This window comes from Ranitomeya imitator, chromosome 1 (genome assembly GCF_032444005.1).
Source record: "Ranitomeya imitator isolate aRanImi1 chromosome 1, aRanImi1.pri, whole genome shotgun sequence".
In the NCBI taxonomy this organism is placed as follows: Eukaryota; Metazoa; Chordata; class Amphibia; order Anura; family Dendrobatidae; genus Ranitomeya; species Ranitomeya imitator.
In genome coordinates, this window is record NC_091282.1 from 961907609 (window position 1) to 961922651 (window position 15043).

A 15043-nucleotide genomic window follows, 5' to 3' on the forward strand; every position below is an offset into this window, starting at 1 on the left:
AATAAAAGTATATCCATCTTAATAAAACTAAAGGTACACAAGTGTAAAGACTTTTCTGAGTTCAGTAATATGTCTAATTCTCTTTATGCGATGTCTCGTTTCCAGACCCTATATCCAGCAAGCACCATCAGCATACATCAATCATTCAGTTATTTGGCATAGAAAGGGTTAACATGGCATTTCAAGGTGGGGGTGTTTGGAGACATCTACTTACTCACGAAGCATTTTGGATTTATAATCTGAATACGTGCAGTCCTAGATTTTAAATGTACAAAAGGAATTATTATTTATTTATATAGCACCATTAACTCCATGGTGCTGTACATGAGACGGGGTTACATCAAAATACAAATATCACTTACAGTAAAAAAAACTAACAATGAAAGACAGGTACAGAGGGAAGTGTTGTGAATTCTGTTGTCAAGCTCCCTCCTGTGCTCGTGAATGGTACTTCGGCGAGTTCCGTCTATGGGCTCCCTCTGGTGGCTATGAGTGAAGCTGCGGCTTCTGAGGTTCCTTACACAGGTGACGTGGTTTATCCTTTGGTTGGCTGTTCTATTTAACTCCTCTCAGATCGTTACTCTAGGCCAGCTGTCAATGTTTTTGCATTCGTTGAGTTCGCTCCTGGATCTCTCTGGTGACCTGCCTTCTCCTGCAGAAGCTAAGTTCCTTATAGTCTTATTTTGTTCTCTGTTTTCTTGTCCAGCTGGTTTTCATGATTTTGTCTTGCTAGCTGGAAGCTCTGGGATGCAGAGTGGCCCCTCCGCACCGTGAGTCGGTGCAAAGGTCTTTTTTTGCACACTCTGCGTGGTCTTTGTAGGTTTTTGTGCTGATCGCAAAGTTACCTTTCCTATCCTCTGTCTATTTAGTGAGTCTGGCCTCCCTTTGCTGAACCTGTTTCATTTCTGCGTTTGTGACTTTCATCTTTACTCACAGTCAATATATGTGGGGGGCTTCCTTTACCTTTGGGGAATTTCTCTGAGGCAAGGTAGGCTTTATTTTCCTTCTCTAGGGCTAGATAGCCCTTAGGCTGTGACGAGGCGCCTAGGTCTGGTCAGGAGCGCTTCACGGCTATTTCTAGTGTGTGTGATAGGATTAGGGCTTGCGGTCAGCAGAGTTCCCACATCCCAGAGTTCTTCCTGTATGTGGTTTAACTATCAGGTCATTCCGGGTGCTCCTAACCACCAGGTCATAACAGTACAGCTGGCCCGTAAGTATTAATGCATCTCAATAGAGGGATAAGAGAACTTCTGAGACCATTTTTTTTTCTTTGCACTGTGTTTTGTCTTTCTTATCTCCTAGACCTTTGGGTGGTTCAGGACACAGGTGTAGTTATGGACATTCAAGGTTTGTCCTCTTGTGTGGATCATCTCACTGCAAGAGTACAAAACATTCAAGATTTTGTGGTTCAGAATCCTATGTTAGAGCCTAGAATTCCTATTCCTGACTTATTTTCTGGGAATAGATCTAGGTTCTTGAATTTCAAAAATAATTGTAAACTGTTTCTAGCTTTGAAACCCCGCTCCTCTGGTGACCCCGCTCAACAGGTAAAAATCATTATTACTTTGTTACATGGTGACCCTCAAGACTGGGCATTTTCCCTTGTGCCAGGAGATCCGGTATTGCGTGATGTTGATGCGTTTTTTCTGGCGCTTGGATTGCTTTATGATGAACCAAATTCAGTGGATCAGGCAGAGAAAATCTTGCTGGCTTTTTGTCAGGGTCAGGATGAAGCGGAGGTGTACTGTCGGAGGTTTAGAAAGTGGTCAGTGCTTACTCAGTGGAATGAATGTGCCCTGGCGGCAATATTCAGAAAGGGTCTTTCTGAAGCCCTTAAGGATGTCATGGTGGGATTTTCCACACCTGAAGGTCTGAATGAGTCTATGTCTTTGGCCATTCAGATCGATCGGCGCATGCGTGAGCGCAAAGCTGTGCACCATCTGGCGGTGTTCTCTGAGCATAGGCCAGAGCCTATGCAGTGTGATAGGACTTTAACCAGAGCTGAACGGCAGGAACACAGACGTCGGAATGGGCTGTGTTTTTACTGTGGTGAATCCACTCATGCTATCTCCGATTGTCCTAAGCGCACTAAGCGGTTCGCTAGGTCTGCCACCATTGGTACGGTACAGTCTAAATTTCTTTTGTCCGTTACTCTGATTTGCTCTCTGTCGTCCTTTTCTGTAATGGCATTTGTGGATTCAGGCGCTGCCCTGAATTTGATGGACTTGGAGTTTGCCAGGCGCTGTGGTTTTTTCTTGGAGCCCTTGCAGTATCCTATTCCATTGAGAGGAATTGATGCTACGCCTTTGGCCAAGAATAAGCCTCAGTACTGGACTCAATTGACCAAGTGCATGGCTCCTGCACATCAGGAGGATATTCGCTTTTTGGTCTTGCATAATCTGCATGATGTGGTCGTTTTGGGGTTGCCATGGCTACAGGTCCATAATCCAGTGTTGGATTGGAAATCTATGTCGGTGTCCAGCTGGGGTTGTCAGGGGGTACATGGTGATGTTCCATTGCTGTCAATTTCACCTTCAACTCCTTCTGAAGTCCCTGAGTTTTTATCAGATTACCAGGATGTATTTGAAGAGCCCAAATCCGGTGCCTTACCTCCTCATAGGGATTGCGACTGTGCTATTAATTTGATTCCTGGTAGTAAGTTTCCTAAGGGCCGTCTGTTTAATTTATCTGTGCCAGAGCACGCCGCTATGCGGAGTTATATAAAGGAATCCTTGGAGAAGGGTCATATTCGTCCGTCGTCATCACCGTTGGGAGCAGGGTTCTTTTTTGTGGCCAGGATGGTTCTTTGAGACCTTGTATTGATTACCGCCTTCTTAATAAGATCACAGTCAAATTTCAGTATTCTTTACCACTGCTGTCTGATTTATTTGCTCGGATTAAGGGGGCTAGTTGGTTCACCAAGATAGTTCTGCGTGGTGCGTATAATCTTGTGCAAATTAAACAGGGTGATGAATGGAAAACGGCATTTAATACACCCGAGGGCCATTTTGAGTACCTGGTTATGCCATTCGGGCTTTCTAATGCTCCATCTGTGTTTCAGTCCTTTATGCATGACATCTTCCGAGAGTACCTGGATAGATTCATGATTGTATATTTGGATGACATTTTGGTCTTTTCGGATGATTGGGAGTCTCATGTGAAGCAGGTCAGAATGGTGTTCCAGGTCCTTCGTGCAAATTCCTTGTTTGTGAAGGGGTCAAAGTGTCTCTTTGGAGTTCAGAAGGTTTCATTTTTGGGTTTCATTTTTTCCCCTTCTACTATCGAGATGGACCCTGTTAAAGTTCAGGCCATTTACGATTGGACTCAGCCGACATCTGTGAAGAGCTTGCAGAAGTTTCTGGGCTTTGCTAATTTTTATCGTCGCTTCATCGCTAATTTTTCCAGTATTGCTAAACCGTTGACTGATTTGACCAAGAAAGGTGCTGATGTGGTCAATTGGTCCTCTGCAGCTGTAGAGGCTTTTCAGGAGTTGAAGCGACATTTTGCTTCTGCCCCTGTTTTGTGCCAGCCAGATGTTTCGCTCCCTTTTCAGGTTGAGGTTGATGCTTCTAAAATTGGAGCAGGGGATGTGTTGTCGCAAAGAAGTTCTGATGGCTCGGTGATGAAACCCTGTGCCTTCTTTTCTAGAAAATTCTTGCCTGCTGAGCGCAATTATGATGTGGGCAATCGGCAGTTGTTGGCCATGAAGTGGGCATTCGAGGAGTGGCGACACTGGCTTGAAGGAGCTAAACATCGCGTGGTGGTCTTGACTGATCACAAGAATTTAACTTATCTCGAGTCTGCCAAACGGTTGAATCCTAGACAGGCTCGATGGTCGCTCTTTTTCTCCCGTTTTGATTTTGTGGTTTCATACCTTCCGGGATCTAAGAATGTGAAGGCTGACGCCCTGTCAAGGAGTTTTGTGCCTGACTCTCCAGGTGTTCCGGAGCCGACGGGTATTCTTAAAGAAGGGGTAATTTTGTCTGCCATTTCCCCTGATTTGCGGCGTGTGCTGCAAAAGTTTCAGGCTGATAGACCGGACCGTTGTCCTACGGAGAAACTGTTTGTCCCTGATAGATGGACTAGTAGAGTTATCTCTGAGATTCATTGTTCAGTGTTGGCTGGTCATCCTGGAATCTTTGGTACCAGAGATTTGGTGGCTAGATCCTTTTGGTGGCCTTCTTTGTCACGGGATGTGAGTTCTTATGTGCAGTCCTGTGGGACTTGTGCTCGGGCTAAGCCCTGCTGTTCTCGTGCCAGTGGGTTGCTTTTGCCCTTGCCGATCCCGAAGAGGCCCTGGACGCATATTTCCATGGATTTTATTTCTGATCTCCCTGTTTCTCAAAGGATGTCGGTCATTTGGGTGGTTTGTGATCGCTTCTCTAAGATGGTCCATTTGGTACCCTTACCTAAATTGCCTTCCTCCTCTGATTTGGTGCCATTGTTTTTCCAGCAAGTGGTTCGTTTGCATGGCATTCCAGAGAACATCGTCTCGGACAGGGGTTCCCAGTTTGTTTCGAGGTTTTGGCGGTCCTTTTGCGCTAAGGTGGGCATTGATTTGTCTTTTTCTTCGGCTTTCCATCCTCAGACTAATGGCCAAACCGAACAAACTAATCAGACTTTGGAGACATATCTGAGATGCTTTGTCTCTGCTGATCAGGATGATTGGGTGTCCTTCTTGCCTTTGGCTGAGTTCACCCTTAATAATCGGGCCAGCTCGGCTACTTTAGTTTCTCCGTTTTTCTGTAATTCTGGTTTCCATCCTCGTTTCTCTTCAGGGCAGGTTGAGCCTTCGGACTGTCCTGGTGTGGATGCGGTGGTGGAAAGGTTGCAGCAGATTTGGACTCATGTGGTGGATAATTTGACATTGTCCCAGGAGAAGGCTCAACGTTTCGCTAACTGCCGGCGTTGTGTTGGTCCCCGACTTCGTGTTGGGGATTTGGTTTGGTTGTCATCTCGTCACGTTCCTATGAAGGTTTCCTCTCCTAAGTTTAAGCCTCGGTTCATTGGGCCATATAAGATTTCTGAAGTTCTTAATCCTGTGTCATTTCGTTTGGACCTTCCAGCTTCTTTTGCCATCCATAATGTGTTCCATAGGTCGTTGTTGCGGAGATACGTGGCACCTATGGTTCCCTCCGTTGATCCTCCTGCCCCGGTGTTGGTCGAGGGGGAGTTGGAGTATGTGGTGGAGAAGATATTGGATTCTCGTGTTTCGAGACGGAAACTTTAGTACCTGGTCAAGTGGAAGGGTTATGGTCAGGAAGATAATTCCTGGGTTTTTGCCTCTGATGTTCATGCTGCCGATCTTGTTCGTGCCTTTCATTTGGTTCATCCTGGTCGGCCTGGGGGCTCTGGTGAGGGTTCGGTGACCCCTCCTCAAGGGGGGGTGGGGGGTACTGTTGTGAATTCTGTTGTCAAGCTCCCTCCTGTGCTTGTGAATGGTACTTCGGCGAGTTCCGTCTATGGGCTCCCTCTGGTGGCTATGAGTGAAGCTGCCGCTTCTGAGGTTCCTTACACAGGTGACGTGGTTTATCCTTTGGTTGGCTGTTCTATTTAACTCCTCTCAGATCGTTTCTCTAGGCCAGCTGTCAATGTTTTTGCATTGCTTCAGTTCGCTCCTGGATCTCTCTGGTGACCTGCCTTCTCCTGCAGAAGCTAAGTTCCTTATAATCTTATTTTGTTCTCTGTTTTCTTGTCCAGCTGGTTTTCATGATTTTGTCTTGCTAGCTGGAAGCTCTGGGATGCAGAGTGGCCCCTCCGCATCGTGAGTCGGTGCGGAGGTCTTTTTTTGCACACTCTGCGTGGTCTTTGTAGGTTTTTGTGCTGATCGCAAAGTTACCTTTCCTATCCTCTGTCTATTTAGTGAGTCTGGCCTCCCTTTGCTGAACCTGTTTCATTTCTGCGTTTGTGACTTTCATCTTTACTCACAGTCAATATATGTGGGGGGCTTCCTGTACCTTTGGGGAATTTCTCTGAGGCAAGGTAGGCTTTATTTTCCTTCTCTAGGGCTAGATAGCCCTTAGGCTGTGACGAGGCGCCTAGGTCTGGTCAGGAGCGCTCCACGGCTATTTCTAGTGTGTGTGATAGGATTAGGGCTTGCGGTCAGCAGAGTTCCCACATCCCAGAGTTCGTCCTGTATGTGGTTTAACTATCAGATCATTCCGGGTGCTCCTAACCACCAGGTCATAACAGGGAAGAGGATGCTAGGTAGGTCGGGGGTTGCAGTAGCTCTGATGGTGTTGAGGTGGCCGCATGGTCATTACAGGTTGTAAGCTTTGGGAAAAGATGGTGTTTCATTTTCCGTCTGAGGAATCCAAATGTGGTGGATAACCAGACAAGTTGGGGCACAGAATTCGAGAGGATGGGGGATATTCGGGAGAAATATTGGAGGCGATTGTGTGAGGAGTAAATAAGCGTGGAGGAGAGAAGGAGGTCTTGGGAGGACCAGAGATTACGTGAGGCAAGATATTGAGAGATTAGTTCGGAAATATACAGTGGAGAACGGTTATGAATGGCTTTTTAGGTCAGTTTTAGTAGTTTCAATTGGATATACAGGGAAATTGGGAGCTAGTGAATGGATTTGCAAAGAGGGGAAGCAGGAGTGTAGCAAGGAGAGAGATTAATTAGTTGGGCAGCAGAGTTAAGGATGGACTGAATGGGTGCCAGAGTGTTAGAAGGTAGGCCACATAGGAGAATGTTGCAGTAGTCAAGGCAGGAGATGATTAGGATATGCACAAGCATTTTGGTAGAGAGAGTTGGGGGAAAGACGGATTCTGGAAATATTTTTGAGCTGGAGGCGAAAGGAGCTGGCGAGAGCTTAGATGTGTGGTTTGAAGAACAGGGCCGAGTCAAGGGTTACTCCAAGTTAGCGGATTTTTGGGACAGGGAAAAGTGTAATTTCATTTATTGTGATAGATAGATCAGGTAGGTAAGGTATGCAAGATGGAGGAAAGATAATTAGTTCAGATTTGTCCACATTGAGCTTGAGGAAGTGAGAGAAGAAGGAGGATATGGCTGATATACACTCCGGGACTCTGGACAGCAGAGAGGTGACATCTGGGCCAGAGAGGTAGATCTGAGTGTTATCAGCTTATAGATGGTATTGGAAGCCATTAATTAGTGTTCCATTACCTATCGCATTAAATACTATCTCTTCTATGTGTTTTTTTTTCAATTGTCCTTAATTAACTTTTCCCGATTTGTATGTTTGATTTTATTCTTTAAATATTCTAATTTCTCCAAAATGGAATTTGTTTACATTTTTTTCTAATAAAATATGCAACTTTTATGAAGCTGGATATACTTTTCTTCTTTCATATTAGTATAAAGGTTTGATTTCAGATTTTCTCAGTCAAAAAAACAGAAGAGGAAAAAATTCTGACATAGCCATAAAGTTAGATGACAAAATACTGGAAGCCTGCATAGTACACTAGAATTAACCTTCTAGATATATGCCACTTTATGACTGTTTTAAAGCTGATGTTATGAAATTGGCTTTAAAGTGTATTATTGCCACTTACTAATATTTCCTGCTTTGAAGAACTGCGCATGGGTAGTGCAGTAGGCTGAATTATTTATTGTTTAAATACGACTTAATTGCTTTTTTATTTTTTCATATATAGTTTTTCTTTCAGTAAGATTAATTAAGATAAAAGTTAGCCAGCTTTAATTTAATTTGTCGGATGCAATTAAATTAATATGTTGATTGTATCTTATTATCTTTTCAGTATTTGTTTACTTGATTGCTCTGCTAAACAGTTTAGCTAACACTCTTTTACAGATGTATTATAGCCCATCCATGTTGAAATAGGAGCCATGTCTCAGCACATAAGCATGCTTCATGGATATGATAATGAGGCCAGCTGTTATATAAAGGGGTATAGATTTCTAAAGTATTATTGCCTTAAAAGTAAATAAAAAATCTCTATATTTTTACTTTGCATTTAATGCAGATATTACATTGGCTATATTCCTAGTTAACATCTGTGTCATTCAGGAACAAATTGAACCAAACAATGACCGTCAACAGCATTCATAAATTGTTGTGCCTTCGTTATCTTGGCTCGTTGCCTAGCTTACTGTAATCATTGTGGTAGTTTAACAGAAGGAAGATAGTTGGATTTTCTATTTGATTGCTTAGGTCTGTGTTTTTGTACTGTGTGCTGTGTGTGCAATATAATCTACTGTATAGGCTGGGTTAATTAATTATCCTTCTACATTCTGTTGCAGTTTACCTCTACATTATGTTTACCACTAAAACCATAAATGTATTATTTTTTATTATAAATTTAAGCCATTTTAGTTGTGTTCATAGCCTAGGCAACACTGTTCTTTTGGGATGACGGTTAAAAAAATACCATTGGTAGTTAACTTTTTTGTTATCAGAAGATTGTTTATGCAAATCATTTCACTAATGATTAACATCTTGCTTTGTTTCAGAAACAAACATTTATTGAATTACAATATTTAAAACATTAAAAAAAGTTTCAAAATTCTAAAGTTGCATAAAAACAGATGAAAATGTGTATATGTAGTTTATGATTTGAGTCAAAAAGGTTTGAGCTATAATAAAATATAAAATTTCTTGAATAATAATAAAAAAAATTCTCAATTGAGATAATGCTTTTATATATTTTTATGGCCATGAAGTTTTGACATAAAAGCAGCACTCGCACATATCCTTGGGCTAAAAGTCTTTCATTGCATTCATGCAGTCATCTTTCTAGCTGTGTGCAGGTAAAAATAAGGGAATTGAAGGGGGGCAGGAGGAACAAGGACTATGGCCGTTTCACGCCTGGCTAACCCTTCTAAAGGTCTATTCTGGAAGGTCAACCAGAAACTAAATGGCCATACTACATGTTCCTCCTCCCCTGCTTCAATTCTCTTGTTTATACCTGCATGCCACTACAATAAAGAGTGCAATAAAGAACTTTTAACCCAAGGATATGGGTTAGTGCCTCTTTTCTATCAATATTTCATGAATATATATTTTGCACATGCAGCTTTGCATCACCTAGAAATATCCTGAAAGAAGTTGTATTTTATCAAACGTACCACTATAAATCATGAGAAATTGATGCCCCATTGTTTTTTCTATGTGGTCTCGTTGTGCTTATGGTCTCCATGGTGATCCAGGATGCAAGAAGTCCATGGAATCCTACAGGGTCCAGCAGGGAAGGTGGCTCAGAGCAGGAGCTGACACACCTCTGTCAGTGTAAGGATGATGTCCCATCCTGGGACAAGATAAAAAAAAGAAAAAAAGTTCTTAAAAAGTGTAAAAATAATTTAACACCCTAATGACCGCCAATACATATTCTATCTGACCTGAGAAATAAGAGAATAGCCTCCCCATACCGGTAACAATCCAGCAGCTGCCAGTTGTGCACTATAGCTGACAATTTGTTGTATCAGCCACGATCAGTATTTGCACCGTCCAAATCTGTTTAACCCATTAGATGCTGCTGTTAATAGTGACTACATCATTATAAACAGTTAACAGAGTATGGCTTCTCCCTCTTTATCCCAATTGGTTCCCTCAGATCATGATTTTGTGGTCCTGATGTTTGCCATGGCAATTCATGACCAAATAGCGGCCTTAGAATCTGACGGGTGCAGTAATCTGTTCAGAAGTTAGGGGAATTTAGGTGGTAAAAATACATATTTTCATTTCCGTCATGCTACTTTGCATTAATTCCCGAAAAGCATCTGAAGGGCTAATAAACTACCTGACAGCAGTTTTCAATATGTGCTGTTTTTAAAATGCTATAACTTTTGGGGGTTTTCCAATATATGGGACCCCTAAAGGCACTTCAAACATGGATAAGTCCCTAAAAATATAAACTTTGTAAATTTCCTTGAAAAAAATGAAAAATTACTGCCACAATTGTAAACCTCCTAAAGTGCTAACAAAATAAAATAACATTTTACAAATGATGCTGATGTAAAGCCGACATGAAGGAAATGTTATTATTAATGCTTTGCTGTGGTATAACTATCTGGATTAAAGGGATAATCATTTAAATTTTGAAAATTGCAAATTTTTTTTTACATTTTTCTAAAATTTCTGATATTTTTTATAAATAAACACAAAACATATCGACCTAAATTTCCATTATCATAAAGTATAATGTTCTTGAAAAAAACAATCTGAAAATCACTGGGATTTGTTCAAGCATTCCAGAGTTATTACCACATAAAGTGACTGTCCAGATTTTAAAAATTTGTCTCATTAAGTGGTTAAAAAATCTCCAAATAATAAACAAAAGAAACGGAACGACCCGACTAACAAAACTGTCCCACTAGGTAAACTCCTTCAGTGATCATTGTAAAAATAAAAAAAACATACTTTAACATCATACCGCTGAACAAAATGTGTAATAAAATGCAGTCAAAAAGAAAACTGTAAATAGAAATGGTACCTCTGAAAACATCATCTTGTCCCTCAATAAAAACTGTCAGCGGAAAAATAAAAACGTTTTTTCTCTCAGAATAAAGCTATGCAAAGATAATTATTGTATCCATAAAATAGTTTCTATTGCGTAAAGGCACCGAAACATGAAAAAAATCATTTAACTGTGGTATTGCTGTAATCATACTAACCCAAAATACAAAGCTGGCTTATCAATTGTACCACACACAGAATAATATAAAAAAAAAAAAAAATCCTGAACTGTTGATTTTTGTTCATTCTACCTCCCAAAAATTGGAATAAAGAGCGATCAAAAATGTCATCTACCCAAAAATGATACCAATAAAAACAACAACTCGTCCCACAAAAAAGAAGCCATCACAAGACATTGTCTGTCGAAATACTAAAAAATTATAGCTGTCTAAATATGGTGATGCAAAAACTAGTTTTTGCAATAAAAAGCATTTTTTACTGTGTGACAGCAGTGAAAAATAAAAATCCAATACATATTTGGTATCGCTGTAATCGCACCAACCCGAAGAATAAATTTGTTTAATCACTTTTACCACATGAGGAACGGCATAAAAATAATTAAAACCAATTATTCACCTGCTGTTGATTTTTCATTCAGCCTGCCAAAGAAAAAAGTAAGGCTTGGTTCCCATTTATCCTGTGCTCTGCGCAGAGCACTTACATCGGGGTTTCCATGTAAATCTCTGAAATACATGAGTCAAACGGAACCTCTGGTGAAAGATTCGCCATAATGACGCAGATGGAGGCACTGTGGATATTATTATTATTATAGCGCCATTTATTCCATGGCGCTTTTCGTATATGGAGGGGTATACATAATAAAAATAAGTACAATAATCTTGAACAATACAAGTCACAGCTGGTACAGGAGGAGAGAGGACCCTGCCCACAAGGTCTCACAATCTACAAAGCATGGGTGAGAATACAGTAGGTGAGATACCGTATGTTCTGAGATCTGGCACTATCCATCTTCTTAGGTATGCATAAAATTGCAGTCAACCACAGTTTTGTGCATTTCTGAAAAGAAGAACACCACTGAACAGATGACAGATGGAGTTCAGATTAACTCTTCTGCCTCATTATAGTGAATGGAGTCCCCTGTTACCCTTGTGAAAATGCAAAATTTGGGGCTGTAATAAATTTTTGTGGGAAAAATTTGATTTTTTTTTATTTTCACAGCTCAAAGTTATAAACTTCTGTGAAGCATCTGGGATTGAAAGGTGCTCACCACACATTTAGGTAAGCTCCATGAAGAGTATAGTTTTCAAAATAATGTCACTTGTGTGCAGTTTCCACTGATTAGGCATATCAAATGGCTCTCCTTCCATTCCAAGCCCTGCTGTGTGCCCAAAGAGCAGTTTTCCCCCAAATATGGGGTATCGATGTACTCAAGAGAAATTGCACAACAAATTGTATTGTTTATTTTTGCCTGTTACCCTTGCGAAAATAAATTAAATTGGGTCTAAAGGAAAATTTTTGTGACAAAAAGTTAAATTTTATTTTTTCCTTCCATTTTGCATTAATTTCTGTGAAGCACCTAAAGGGTTAATAAAATTCTTGAATATGGTTTTGAGCACCTTGAGCACTGCAGTTTTCAGAATGGTGTCCCTTTTGGGAATTTTATATCGTATAGGCCCCTCAAAGTCACTTCAAATGTGATGTGGTCCCTAAAAAATAATAGTTTTGTAAATATTATTGTAAAAATGAGAAATCCCTGGTCAATTTTTATCCGTTATAACTTACTATCAAAAAAATTAAGTTTAAAAAATTGTGCTCATGTAAAGTAGATAGGTGGAAAATGTTATTTGTTAACTATTATGTGTAACATGACTGTCTGATTTAAGGGCCTGTAAATTAAGAGTTTGAAAATTGAAAAATTAACATTTTTTGCCAAATTTTTATTATTTTCACAAATAAAGGTAAGTCATATAAAATAAATGTTACCACTATCATAAAGTTCAATATGTCACAAAAACAGTCTCAGAATCAGTGGCAGTTGGCCAGAATTGAATGAACTGGCCTGGTCAGGAAGGTGAAAACAAGCTTTAGGGTGATTAGGTGGTGAGACTGGACCATGGGGAAAACTGAGTGGTGCTGCCAAGCATGCTGGAAGCATTATCTGCTGTCCAACTGACCACCTGTTCGCACTACTCTGGCTTCAGAAGTGGTGTAGTGTGTCTTTCTGTAATGTGGTACAGTAACCTGTTTGTCATGGATGGGCAAGTTTTTCATGCTCAAGCAACAGGTGTGCCTGCCCCACTTCTTCTGCATCTGTGTGTACTATCATTGACACTTCCACTTCTCCATCCTTACCACAAATCGTTTTCTAAATGTTAGGTCTGAAACCGTGTCAATTTTTAATTTTTAAAAAATGGGTCACCTGCAACAGTCAAAGCATTTTATTGAAATTTAATACCATCGTTACATACGCAAAATCATGTAATAATACTTTATGGATGAGTAATTGAATCCAGAAACAAATTTCAATGCTATTTGGAGTGTTATTGAACACAGAATTTTACCACAAAGCATGTAGTAATCTATAAATGAGTAACTGAAACAATAAAAAATGTTTAATACTTTTGTGGAGTGTAATATGCCACTGATATGTACCACAAAGCATGTAATACTCTATGAGTGAGTAATTAAATCCAGAAAAAATATTTCAATCCTTTTTTGGAGTGTTATTTACCACTAAAATGTACAACGGAGCACATAATACTGTATGTATGAGTAATTGAATCCAGAAAAATCAATCAATGCTTTTCTAAAGTGCTATATACCATACAAATGTACTACAAAGCAAATAATACTCTATGAATGAGTACTTGAAACAAGAAAAAATTTTCAATGCTTTTCTGGAGTACTATATATCACCAAAACATACCAAAGAGCAATTAATACTGTATGGATTAGTAATTGAATAAAACTATTTTTGGGGAGTGGTATATAGGACAGAAATGCACCACAAAGCATGTAGCACTCTATGGATGAGTAATTGAATCCAAAAAAAATACCAATGCTTTTTTGGAGTGTTATATACCACAGAAATGTATCACAAAGCATGTAAAACTGTATGGATGAGTAATTAAAACAAGAAAAAAAGTTAATACATTTTTGGAGTCTAATATGTCATATAGATGTACAACAGAAGATTTAATAATCTATGGGTGAAAAATTGAATCCAGAAAAAAATTTCAACTCTTTCTGTGTGTTATATACCATCAAAATGTGCCACAAAGTAAGTAATACTGTATGGAGAAGTAATTGAATCCATAAAAAATTTGTCTACACATTTTTGGAGTGTTATTTACCACAGAAATATACCACAAAGTACGTAATACTGTAGGGATGAGTAATTGAGTCCATAAAACAGTCACCCCTTCTGTGGAGGGGTATATACCACAGAAATGTACTACAAAGCATGCAATACTCTATGGGTGAGTAATTAAATCCTTCCAAAAAAATTCAACTTTTTTTTGGAGTGTTATATACGACAGAAATGTACCACAAAGTATGTGTTAGGTGTCGAGTTCCTGCCGCTGCGCAGGGGGAATCTCGAACCATGTCCTCTACAGTCTCCCATTCTTCCCCAGCCGCAGTGGAGTCTGGTCAGCAGAAACGTCAGTCCCATAGTCTGGCTCAAGCTCATACTGTGCATCCCACCCCAGGTTCATCCTTTGTAACCAGCATTGATCATCGGTGAGCAGACATTCCAGGTTTTTCATTTACTGAGCATACCCATGGAATAACCTCTCATTGGAGGTTGGAGGTCACATGCTCAGGTCCTGTAGCAACTCCAACTGGACCACTAGGAAGGTCCCGGAAGGCTACATCTATAAAAGGCTTGCATGGCTGCTTGGCCATGCGCTAATATAAACCTGACTAGGTGTGTGAGTGTTGTATGTTTGAGACTGGTGAAAACACCTCAATGATCCCCATTCCCTTGGTTGTTGTTTGGCCATTAGATGAGTGGAGCAAACAATCATCGCCATATCTAGGTGGCACAGCCGAGTGAATACCACCTTTAAGTGTAAGGAGGGAATTCCCTTTTGGACTCAGCGTCTGACTCAGGGCATCCTCAGGCATGGGCTCCAAAGCCACTGAGGGTCAGAGCAAGTCAAATCACCAGTATAGTTGGGGGTGAATCATAGGGATCCCACTAGCGTCTACCGGCCTGACCCTGTGACTGCTAACAGGGCACAGTGTACCTTTAGCAACTCTGTGAAGCAACAGAGTTCGCTTCCATTCACATTGGGTGAAGTTTATCCCACGTGTGCACAAGCGTTCATCCGCCATCTTGTTCTGCCATTACTTAGCAGCAGGTTCCATCTCTGCATGATGGACCCTGGGATGCGAACGCACCTTATATCTCCCTTAATATTATTTGGTGCAATCCGACAGCCCTAAAAGTATGTAATACTTAATGGGTGAGTAACTGAATTAAATAAATTCAACCCTTCTATGGAGTGTTATTTACAACAGAAATGTATCAAAAAGTATGTAATACTCAATGGGCGAGTAATCGAATCAAAAAATTTTTTAACAATGCTATTTGGTGTGTTATATAACACAGAAATCCACCACAAAACACGTAATACT

The 15043-nt window shown here is 40.3% G+C and overlaps 1 protein-coding gene across 1 annotated transcript in view; it reads left to right on the plus strand.

The window, feature by feature from the left end:
• Positions 1-15043, plus strand: part of LOC138651998 (uncharacterized) — a 119302-nt gene that overhangs the window by 10808 nt on the left and 93451 nt on the right. Inside the window, exon 2 of the mRNA XM_069742713.1 lies at positions 11621-11680. The gene's annotated coding sequence lies outside the window, so the exon portion shown is untranslated. The remainder of the gene's footprint in view (positions 1-11620; positions 11681-15043) is intronic.